We start from the raw sequence: 12,563 nt of genomic DNA, 5'->3' as shown, positions 1-12,563 counted from the left end.
TCTTGGCTACTTTTCTTGCCAAATCAAAAAATCTTAGTAAGATAGTCAAATAGCATTCATTGCCTTTTTACACTTAACAGAAAATATTAAGAAACCTGATAGGATTTAACTATAAAAGGACAGTCTGCATGTATGTGTAATAATGGGGATACTAACAGACAATGATCCGCTCTTACAAACATTTGTATAATACTTTTCTATGTTGACTTCTGCAAATCCTTGCCTTTTTTGGAGCCACCATTTTTCCAGATTTATTGTAGTATGATTGAAAATGAAATTTTAAGATTATATATGGTGAAAACTTCCTATATGCACATATATGCATATATATAATGAAAAATGATTAGCATCATCAAATCATGTCATATACTTTCAAGTCAACAACATAAGAGTGATTTGGAGAAAGAGAACTCCCATTGAAAAAACAATGCACCCACCAGATTGTCATATGGACAGACTTTCAGACATTTCCTTGATTAATGTTTGATGTGGAAGGGTTCTGCTCACAGTAGATTGTGTACACCCTTGGCAGGTGACCTGAAGCTTTCTAAGAAAGCAGGCTAAACAAGCCAGTGGAAGGAAGCATGAACACAGATTCATCTATGGCTGCTGCTTTAGTGCTTGTCTTCAGGTTCATGTCTTGAGCTCCTGCCCACCCTTGTCTCAGTGATAGACTATTACTTGGAAGTTTAAGAAAAACATAAATCTTTTGCTCTCCAACTTGCTTTCTGTCACGTTGTTTCTACATAGAAATAGAAGCTCTAAAATCTATCTATCTACAACCAATTTCTTGAGATGAGAACTTTTAAGATCTGTCCTAACATCTTCCACACAAGAAGCATGAAGTATACTTATGTATTTTAGAGCCTCAGAACTTGCTCATCTTTGTGAGTATATGTGTTGGAGAATCTGAAGCTCATGAGTCCAGCTAGGATGGCTTATCAGCCAGACCCAGAGATTCTCCTGTCTCTGCCTCAGTTATTATAGGAGCAGGAAGCTTCATTTATGTTTCTATAGTTGTTGGATGTGAAACACATGTGTACACATTTCCTAGGTAAGAATTTCAGCACCTTAGGCATTTCTAAAGATCTAGAGTTGATTCATTTTATTACTGAAAATTTGTCTATCTTAACAAGCATTTCCTCACTTCTCTTACTCTGCTTTTCCTCGGTTCTCCACTCTTCTCCTGAGATTATATAAATTAAGCTTTCATGGAGTCTACAGATAAGTAAAAATGTCTCACTGCATTTATTCATCTTAATTCACATGATACCCATCAGGTAAATCTGTTTTGTTGCAGATGGAAGGACATTTATTCAAAAATTATATATAATACTCAACTGCATGTATGTGAAAGGTTACAACTGGCTGGCCTGTCTCATACAAACCCTAGAAGACACTAAAATTCCTTTCTTGAAAGAGAGAATAGAAGAAAGGAGATGGATAGGCCCAGCAAGGGTTGGTCTGTGTACAAAGGACTCCACATGAGTAATCCCTTACAATAAATGGGAGGGTGCAAAACATCATCAGCTTGGAACTCTTTATCTGAGTTCGACTTCACAGAGGTAGACAGGATTTATACACTTCTTTGAGAACTTTCACCTTGACTAAGATGGGTTTGGGGAAGGTGGAATGTAAGCATTGCCCTGAAATCTGAGGTTTTGAGAATTTTAGATCTTCCAGTATGCTGGAAATCTACCACTGAACATCCAGTCTCCTCAAAGGTACTCTTTCTTGCTTGTGAGCTACTCCCAAAATTAAAAGCTATCTTTTGTGAAAAGATAGCTTCTATCAGTCATTTTCTTGCCGTCTCTTCAACTACAATGTTATAGTTTAGAAAGGAAACAATATTGAAATGAATCTGACTATTGTAAGTTGACCATAAGGGAAGGGATTAATGATTGGCAACAATGAGCCTTAACCTCTAGCATGCACATCATGACTTCCTGCATCCTCAGCCCTATCTCTCTGCTCTTTTCCCTTTCATCTCCACAAGACAGGAGAGGATGGTCCTTCCAGCACATGAATTACAAGATGAGAGTGAACCACACTGCAGCCAGATATGTCCACCTACATCCAATATCAGTCCATATCAAAGAAAGTAAATGTGCCATAAAGCTCTTTCCCCAAACTCACAGTGGTCTATCACAACTGTGGTCAACATGTATTTTCAGAGACAATTTATAGGACCAGAACTTTATTGCTATAGAGCTAAAACTGTGAAGAACTCCAGTTAGATTATATTTTAACATGAAGCAGATAATTGAAAATTAGAGGACTGAATGAGAACTTTCAGACTACTTTTTACCATCGTCTTCACTGAAAGCATTATTTGTCAACTTTATTATCACATCCTAAATTTTGCCTCATTTCTCTGCATTTTAGTTTTCACCTTATGCTGAACTTCTAAAAACCCTTCAATAACATTCTACAGTAATATTAGCTCACACACAACACTTCTTCCCTGCAACCAACGTAAATATCTTTCTTCTGCACTTAAGTTTGAAATGAACTTAGGGAAAAATTAAGGCATTAATTACCCTAAAGCTCCTACCTCAAGTCTCTTCTTTTTCTCTTGATATGTTCACATCATAGTATCCATTCCAAAAAAATAAATAAATAAAAATCTACTCTGCTGCATGCACCCGAATAGCCACAATTAACTTTGATGTAGCCTCATCTTCATGAGACAACCCCTAACTTATGACACCCATCTGATTAAGAGCCAATTCCCACCAGACAGATTCTACTTTGTCTTATTATTATTGTTTGAGATGATTCGGATATAGTTTCTTTGTTGTCATGGTGTTGGCACATCTCCCAACTACCTTGCTTTACAAATGCTTTAAAAATGGTAGAGTTACTCTTGAAATTTAGAAAGCAGTATCCCCTTCCATTTTTTCTTTTATTGAAGATAACTTTTCTCATTAAATATATCCTGATTATAGTTTTTCCTCTTTCTACTCCTCCAGTTCATCATATCTCAATTACAGGCTTGAGATTAGGGGAGTGCACTACATGCTTGCTGGTGGTGGGTGTTCACTACTATTCCTGTTATTATTACTTAATTGACACAAGTTAGAATCATCAGGAAAGAAGAAAACTTGAGATAGTGCCTCCATCATATTGGCCAGTAGGCATGTCTGTGGGCCATTTTCTTAGTTGATTATTGATATAGGAGAATACAGTTCACTGTGAACAGCAATCTCCCTAAGGATATCATGTGTTATATAAGAATTCAGGTTGAGCAAGTCAGGAAGAAAAAGAAAACCAGCAAGCAGAATTCTGCTACAGTCTCTGTTTCCATTAATGTCTTCAAGTTCCTGGCCATGCTTCTTTCCAAGATGGACTTTAAGCTATAAGTTGAAATAAACCCTTTCCTCCACATGTTCCTTTTGAAGATGGTGTTTGTCACAGCAACAGAAAGTGAACTGGGACGAACAGTTTCCATTTAGAATGCTCCCTCTGTATTTGTCAAATATACTGATGGGATAACAAATTATTGGCAATTTTTAAGTTTTATTTATAATGTATACAATGCTCTGCCTGCTTCCAGAAGAAGGCACCAGATCTCACTATAGATGGTTTTGAGCCAACATGTGGTTGCTAGAAGTTAAACTCAGGACCTCTGGAAGAACAGCTAGTGTTCTTAATTTGGGAGTCATTTTATGACTCCAGACCGAAATTGTCAACATTTTAGCAAAGCCCAAAATATCTGCTCTGGTCAGGCACATCAGACCATGTTTGTGTCTGAAGATTGTACCATATCTGGGATCAAGCTGCTCAGGGTGTTGGGTGCTGCCATTTAAATCCATAGAGACATCCAGGCATGGGCCGCTACCTAGGGCCACGTGTAGATCCGTGGCCATCTGGAAACCAGGATCTTGGGTTGTGTCCATGGCTCCAGTTGCTACCAAAGGCTCTGCAATCACATAAAGTCTTATCAGTCACCTGGAACCAGGGCTTTGTTGATCTGGGTGGTCTCTGCAGCCACTAGGGCTGTGGTAGTGCGTGGCCCTGAGCTGCTACCAAGGGTCATGTCTGGGTACGTGGTCCTATTGCAGCTTGGGTCTGTGGTGATGTCCACTACCCATGTTACAGCAGGGGTCATTGAAGCCATGTTGTGTTGAGTCGGCCCTGGATTTCACTGATCCTGGGAAGGCTGGCCCTGAAACTCAATGGAAACCACAGTGGGCAAACTAGCCTGACCCTTCAGTAGAGTTCTGGGCACTGCAACTGGGAAAGATGATCCTATCCCTCATCATAGGTGTTAAGCATACCTGGGATTCACACCTGAACTGACTCTGTGATCAGGAACACAGGTGAGCCAACCATGAAGGAATGAGGACAGGGGAGCATGAAAGCTGACCCACTGCCACCCACTAATCTGTCATGTGGAAGTACAAGTGAGGGAAAAATGCCCTCCCTCCTCTGCCCCTCACTACCTATGACAGGCAAGAGACTTGGCCCCAGAGTTATAAGAGTGAGAGAACTATCCCTGCCCTACCAGCTCTATCACACAGGAGATTGGACCCTTCTCCCTGCCTGGACAGTACAATACAAATGACCCTGTTGTTGGGGGTGCAGGTGAGACAGCTCTGAAGGTATGAGAACAGGAGAGCTAACCCTGCCATCCCTTTGCATGCCTTCTATAGCAATCATGAGAGAGGGCAAAACAGTAGAGCTGCCCCATGTCAATATGAGTGAGGAGCACCTGAATTTGAATGTCCAAGAAGAAGAGAATTGGCATTGCTTCTTGCTAGAGACTGTATTGAATGAGGTAGCCGAGGCAATACTGGAGACCTTTTCTGGGTAGTAATAAGGAAAAACTAGCAAACTAACTAGCCAATCTACCAACCAGGCCCAGAACCAGAACTATGAGTTAGTCCACCCCAGTATCCACCTCATTTATGAACTGTTGGAGCATATGAAGGGGACAAACTTACAGATCTGTATAGCAGAATCTCCATGACATATAACAGCAACAGGATATCCAAGAGGAGCCCCAGGGAAAGCCTGGACATAAATATCTTGAGTTTCCAGTAATGTCTTAGTAGCTTTAGTTGTCTTGAGGATCAATATCCCAGAGAAATTCATACCTATCCATGATATGCGGCATTTACTTTCCATGTTTACATTTTTTTCCAGTATATTAAAGAAGTACACATCAGATCTGGAAGTCCCTCTGAGGATGAGAAAGATATCCCTATAAGGAAAGAGGCCATTTGTTTATAAACAGAAATGGTTGCTTCCATAGAAATCCTCTTTACAGCATGTTTCTGAATAAGCTAGTCATATTTTACTATGAAATTTTTATGGATTCTACTGTGTTATCAGATTATCTCTATATCTCTCAAGTCTCTGTTGATATTAACTGCTCCAGGATTATTTTACATCTATGAGTCATAGAAGGAATCTCAGTACTAGACAGCAGGCAAGTAAATAAATTTCAACAGGTGTCAGTTATCTTGCAGCATTTAGAAATGTTCAAGTTCATAATCCTAGCACTTGCAACAAGGTGGCAATCACAGGCTGTTTCTAGAAACTCCAAGGCACATACTTGGGTTAGAAAACATGGCCCAAACCAAGGAGAACAGAGGTTGCAAGGTATCAAGACAAAAAGTACTTTTAAATTTGGTTGAGAGGGATAAAATGCTGAAATGCACCAAAAATCGAGAAACGATAAATGCTATCTATGGCACAGAAGGAATCATGAATCTGGGAAGAAAGCTGAAAAAGGTGGGTTCTGAGCAAGTCATCTGCACTCTAGTCCACTCCCATGCAATACCTGCTTGCTTCCTCCAGGGTGATGGGGTGCCACGTTCTTCTGTGACTTCTACAGCACTGAGCCAGTCCCCCTTACATTCCTAAGATCTGTATGTACAGATTGTTATATGTTCTGAAGTGAGGTAGACTCAGAGTGGATCTCCCAAAGAGTACATTTCAGATGTTCTTTCTAAGCACGGGATTCCTGCTTTCAGAAACATGAACTTTGCTTCTATGGTTGTCTGAATGAGAAGGACCCATCATGTTTCATATATTTGAATACTTGGTCACCAGTTATTAATACTATGTAGAAAGGAATAGTGTTTGTGGCTTGGGGGTGGGATTTGAGGTTTCTTTTCTTTCTTTTTTTTTTTTTTTTGAGTTTTTAGAGCCTGTCCTGGAACTAGACTACGCTGACCTCAAACTCACAGATATCTACCTGCCTCTCGAATACTGGGATTAAAGGTGTGTGCCACCACCGCCCAGCTGGACTTTGAGGTTTCTAAAACCCTCACTACTCCCAGTTAGCTCTGTGTCTTGGAGCTTCTAAGGGACCAGCCTCAACAAAAATACCTCTTGCCAGGGTAGAGACATGGGGATTTAGAAATATAGTAAAGAATATAAAGACATGAATGAAAAAAAAATGAACCATAGAATAGTATTGGGAGGGAATTCTAGTAAGTACAGGAATTCTCCCACATTTAATTTCCAATTGTTTTAAATACCCCTGACACTAAAAGGTAGGAGTTAAACAAAATACTGCATTAACACAATAGAAGGAAATGAACATGCCAATGGAAGGTCACTGGCTATGTCCATAGCTAAACATTCTGCTGCAAGAACAAAGAAAGTCATCAAGTCACACTCACACCCTAGACCAAAACATTCTGTGGGCAAACCACTCCCTGTGTGGGATCCAAAGTTATCTCCATAAAGGGAACTGGATCTTAGTTGGATCCTTAGACTATTGTTTGAGGTAGGAACCTGTATACTTCTCTATGCTTGAATACAAGGTCTGGTTATTAGTCACATCTGTTAATAATAATCTGGATAGAGCAAATCTATCTCTCTGACCTAAATCTAGATGGGACCTTTGTTTGTGGTTCCTGCCATGACTGTTCTAGACTCTAAAGCTATGGATCTTATGTAAGCAAGTCCATGGAAAAACTCTTTATTTATCTATTTTTTTTTATTTATTTTTATTTTGCTTTTCTTGGAGCAGGTGGTATTTGAATCCGGGTTTCTTTGTAAAATGATCTTGGCTATCCTGGAACTCACTGTAGACTGGGCTGGCCTTGGACTCAATGAGATCCACCTTCTGCCTCTCAAGTGCTAGGATTAAAGGGGCATGCCACCACTGCCCAGCCAAACACTTCATTTATAAGCTGCCTGGCTTGTAGTATCTTATCAGAGCAAAAGAGAGAGAGAGGAAAGAAACAATAGGCTACATATAGGGGAGAATATGAAGTTTTCACCCATCGGAACTTGAATTATTGACCTTAATACTGTGCTATTTCTAGCCACACACACCCCACTTTCTGCTATTTTCTGTTAAGTTGGGAGTGTAGCCCCCAGCCCCTCGCATCCACCCCAGCCCCAGGCTTGGGAGCTATATTGGTCTGGACTCCAAATCCTTGCAAGCCAAGTCCTGACCCCTTCCTGGGGGGATGGGTCAGGACCACTTCCACAGGGTATTTAAGTTAGTTCCCAGTGCAGTAAAACATGGTCTCTTTTCTCTCCCCCAGGTGGTCCCATTCACGGCCTCCTGGTTCCTTCTCGGGGCCACACAAGAGCACAGGAATTCCATTAAACCCGGATTTTTTTTTTTAATTTGGCTTGATTGGGATTTTTGTGTCAGCAGAGAGCTCACATTAGGAAAAATACCTAACACCTTGGAAGACCCACCCGGTAGGGCAGCCTTTCCATATGGCCCTAGATCACACCTCGAAAACCCACTACTCCACAATCTGAGCTCACCACGTCAAGTCAAACCAGCTCCTGAGGAACAGCAGCTGCATCTTGGTGTATGATATAGGGTATCTTGCTTCTTGTCTATGCTATAGAGTTTTGGGGGGACCCATTCATAATTATGAATTATGATTTATGTTTCTATAATTCCCTTGGCCTGTGTTTTCTCTATTGTCTCTATTTTAGTTTTCAAGTCCTGAATAGTTTCTTTCACATGCTTGATTTCTTTTACTTGGTTTTCTGATGTCTTCCAATTTTTTGTTTCTCTTTTCCTCTATTTCTTTAAGGGAATTTCTCATTTCTCTTTAAGAGTTTCAAACATTCTCTTGAGGTTAATTTTTAGGTAGTTTTCTTCTGCTTCATCCATATTTGGTTGTTCAGGTCTTCCTGTTGTAGAGTCTCGAGGCTTTACAGGTGTTGTGTTGCTCTTTGCAGTGTTGCGTGTGTTCTTACCTTTTCTACTCATTTCCTCTAATAGGTGTGGCTGGGGCTGTCTGAGATTCTGTTGAATAATCTTCTAGGTGCCAGTGAATCCAAAGCTTAGATGGTTGTTCCTCGTGGTACAGTCAGTGTCACATTTCTAGCTACCCCCGTTGGTTACTCTGCGTTTCTGGAGATAGCTCAGTGTTCCTGTGTTTTGCTCTGCTCCCTTGGAGTTTGCTGTCTCAGGTGTACTTTGGCCTAGGTTGTTGGCTTTGCCCTGTTTCTATAAGTCCTGGTCTGGATCCTCTCCTAAAGAAGTCTTTGGCTTGGAGTTGGACCTGAAAAGGTTTCTGGCTTTGGTCTACTGCCCCAGAGGTCCCACGTTTGGGTATGCCTGGAACCATAGAGGACCTGCTTACTCCCTCAGAGGTCCCAGACTCACACCTGGACCCAAAGAGGTTCCAGGTTCCTGCATATTCCCTTTGATATCCAAGACCAGAGGTTCTGGCTCAGGGCTACTCCCTCTGAGGTCCCAGACTCAGGCCTGGCCCTGCCAAGGTCTCTGGCTCCTGCCTATTCCCTAGGAGGTCTCAGGTTCACTCACACCCAGACTGGCAGAAATCCTGGCTCAGGTCTAGTTCCTGGGAGGTCCTAGGCTCATGCCCAGACCAACCAGGGTCCTGGCTTAGACCTTTCCCCGTGAAGGTCCCAGATTCACGTCTGGTCTCTGGCTCTGACTTACTTGCTCAGTGGTTACTCCCCTGTACCTGTTTAGGTGAATATCACTGACTCTGGATCTGGTTGCTGGCTCAATCCAGATCCACAAGTGTCCTGGGACTGGGTTGGCTCCCAGGACTGGATTTGCTCCTGGCTTCTTCTGCCAGCAGAGCTTGCTCCCTCTCTGACCTAGGTAGCTGGTTCAGGCCCCACTCCAATACTGGTGGAGATCGTTGACTCTAAGTCAGATTGCTGGCCCAATCCTGATTTGCTCCTGGCTTCTGGTCCCACTGGAGCTTTTTTCCTCAGATCCTCTCTAGATTTTAAATTATTAAAATTATTAAGCTTTTTTTTTGTTTCCTACCATCATTATGGCCAACTCTCATCTTTATTTCTAGCCACATCCATGGCCTATCTTTAGATTGTGGCTTTTATTTTTTTTAACGATGCAGCCTATTTGAATTTGCAACTGTGATGTTCTTGCTGGAGATGATTTCTGTATTTATCCTGAGAACACATAGCATGGCCCTTGAAAGTACCTGGCATGAGTGAAAAGGAAACATGGAACATGCAACAAACCTGCTTAGGAGTTTAGTGAGGAGGGGTATACAGGCCTGATGGAGGTCAGTGTGCAGAGAGAGAGCTGAAGATGGTGATTCCAGCTTTTAAAGGGCCCCCTAGCACATGTGCACAGGAGAAAGGATGATGTGGCTGCACCATACACAGATGACGAGCACACACATGCACGCAAGGACTCATGCAGCTGTGTCATATGTAGATGATGCAATCACACTGCACGTGGGTCACGTGGGGTAATTTAAGATTCCTGGGGCCATTATGTACTTCTGCTTGAGGGCTTGTCTGCACATGCATGGCATTGGAACCCAGAAGTGTCAGCCATGTTGTGTGGCTAAATCATTACATTCCACCCTTTTGTTTCTTATAAAAATTTGGGAGTTTGGGGTCTTTTTTGTTTTTTTTTTTCAAGATAGGGTTTATCTGTAGATTTGGAGCCTGACCTGGAAATAGCTCTTGTAGACAGGCTGGCCTTGAACTCACAGAGATCTGCCCACCTCTGCCTCCCAAGTGTGGCATTAAAGGCATGCACCACAACTGTCCAGAAAGTTTGGGGTCTTTAGTTGGTGGGAATGGGGCAACATAATGTCTCTTGTGACTGCTTCCTGCTGATTTTGTGGGCATTATCAGGCCTCTCAAGAAAGTTTTTTGCTGATTCTGTGGGTTTCAGAGAGTTGAGATTCTTGACCACAGCCTGCAGTGGCTGATTATTTTTGTGTTTTTTCCAGGCTCCATGGAACTAGCTGGCTGGCAGCTTGGACCTCACAAGATGTTAGAAACACAGAAAAAAAATGGTCTGGAAAAAAATTTAGATCCTGGTGATTAAGGCAGGATAGTCCCAAGAGAGTAACTAGAGGGGTTTTTTTGGGGAAAGGGGTGGAGGAAAGAATTTTAGAAGGACTTCTGAGACCAGGAATGATAAGGGAAGAATTAAATTATACTTATTCTGGGCAAGTCTGGTCCATTTAAATAGGTACAATTGGCTTCCTGGAGCTTATAAAAGAATGTTTGAAAAGAAATTTTAGATATATTAAAAGCTGCTGCTGCTGATGATGATGATATAGTGTTGGAATGGAAGACAGTGGGGATGAGAGAGGAAGAGAAGAGGGCATTATTAGAAAGGGAAATTATTATACCCCTCAATGTTTTACCTGAATCAAATCTTAAGGCACTTGTTCTCTTTAGTATCATGGTATTACCTTAACATCCAGGAGACACTGCTGCAGTCCGTGATAAACCTGTCATGTTAAAGTCTGTTTTGTGAGTTTTTGAAGTCTAGGGCTATGAATGTCCCCAAGCTCATTAATGTTTCTTACCACCTGGGCTCTTGGAAATCTTTGTACCTCTGTCTCTATGTTTAATGATGGTCCCTGTAATAACAGCTGAGTTGTTAATCTGGAAATTTAAATTCGACATTGGAGATATAGAGAAGTTGGTAAAGCAGATAGGAAAGAGAGGAAGAGAAAGAGTGTGTGGAGTTTTTGGCACAGGAGGGTTGAGTATGGTGATGAAACTTTTACTTTTCTGGAACATGAGAAAAGGTGACTGATCTTGGTTTGCTCTTGAACTTAAGGGAACAGTGCTCTGTTTGAGTTACTGTATATGAGGGGGTATCTTGAGCTGGAAGAGTATAAGGTTTAAGGTGAAACAGGTGTATCCAATGAGAGAATCCCTTGAGCTTGGCAGCTTTGGTAGTTACAAGAATTACGTTAAAGAGACACTGCTATTTAAGGGTAAGGGGTGAGGTTGTTGGTCTGGGAGAGAAAATAGTATTCAATCTCCTATTTTAATCGGCAATGGGCATGAATTGTCATATGGTTAAGGTAATGAGTAGTCAGTAAGGTCCCATAATAGGAAGCAAAGATGGGATAACAGCGGAGTAAGCAGATGATCAGGAATGGGAGAGGTTTTGGGTGAGAGGCCAGGAGTTAAAACCAGTCACCCATATATGAGTTCAAAGGGCGAGATTAAAAGACAGCTTTTGGGGAGAGCCCTAAGCCTAAGAAGGGCCAGAGGCAAAAGTTTTACCTAGTTGAGGTGAAACTTGTGTGACATTTTAACAATAACATTTTTTAAGGAATGGTTAGTTCATTCTATCTTCCCTGAAGACTGAGGGTGTTATGGGATATAAAAATGCCAGGGAATGTTAAGAGCCTTAGATAAAGTTGAGAGATCTGCGAAATAAACTCTGGGCCATTATCCGACTGAAGAGGGGTTGGGATTCCAACAGCAGGGATAATTTCTGAGAGAAGAACATCAGAAAATATCGCGGCTCTCTTGTTAGTGGTGGGAAGTGCTTTAATCCACCCAGACATGGTGTCCACCAAAACCAGGAAATATTTAACTCATCTGAATGTGTGCATATGAGTAAAATCAAGCTGCCAGTCAGTTCCTGGAAGGGAGCCCCTGTTGTAGTGGATGGAAAAGAGGAAGCTATGATATTTGATTTTAGGATATGACTTTGACAGGTTTTACAATAGGCAGTGATAGCTTTTAAGAACTCTAAGTCCTTGGGACTTGGCTGGAGGTGAACCTTGACAAAATTAAACAGCTTTGCAATTAGGATAAAAGAGCTGATGTAGGTAGGACAGAATTTGCCGGGTGTCAGTGGTGTCTGGGAGAATGTGGGCTGTACTGTATGAACCACCTGAGGTGATTGCGGTAGGTTTGGGCCCTTGAATAGTGCTGTTCTAGTTGCTTGGTCAGCCCAGTTATTTCCCTCGGAAATAATCTAACTTTCAGTCTGAGGAGACCAACAGTGTATAATTCCTACAGCTTTGGTGAGATAGGAGGCTTTTAATAAGTCTATAATGTAGCCTGAGTTAGTTATGGATCCTCCTTTCATCATAAGAAGCCCACGATCCTTCCAGTTAGATGTGTGGGGCAGGGGGATATGAAAGGCATATTTGGAGTCTGTGTAAACATTTAAAGATTGTCCCTTTGTTAAAACTGGAAGGCACAGGTAAGAGCTATTAATTCTGCCTGCTGATTAGTGGTATTAGCATGGAGTGCCTGTGCCTTCACCACCGCAGTATCTACAGTATGTCATAACCTGCTCTACAGGTCCCTTCACATAAAATGGAGCTGCCATCTGTGTACCAGGTATAAGTGGC

The sequence above is a fragment of the Microtus oregoni genome, unplaced genomic scaffold (assembly GCF_018167655.1).
Source record: "Microtus oregoni isolate MIOR12 unplaced genomic scaffold, Mior012 000006F_ref0000085, whole genome shotgun sequence".
Taxonomy (NCBI): domain Eukaryota; kingdom Metazoa; phylum Chordata; class Mammalia; order Rodentia; family Cricetidae; genus Microtus; species Microtus oregoni.
The sequence above is the reverse complement of the archived record's forward strand: the minus strand, read 5'-3'. Positions refer to the sequence as shown.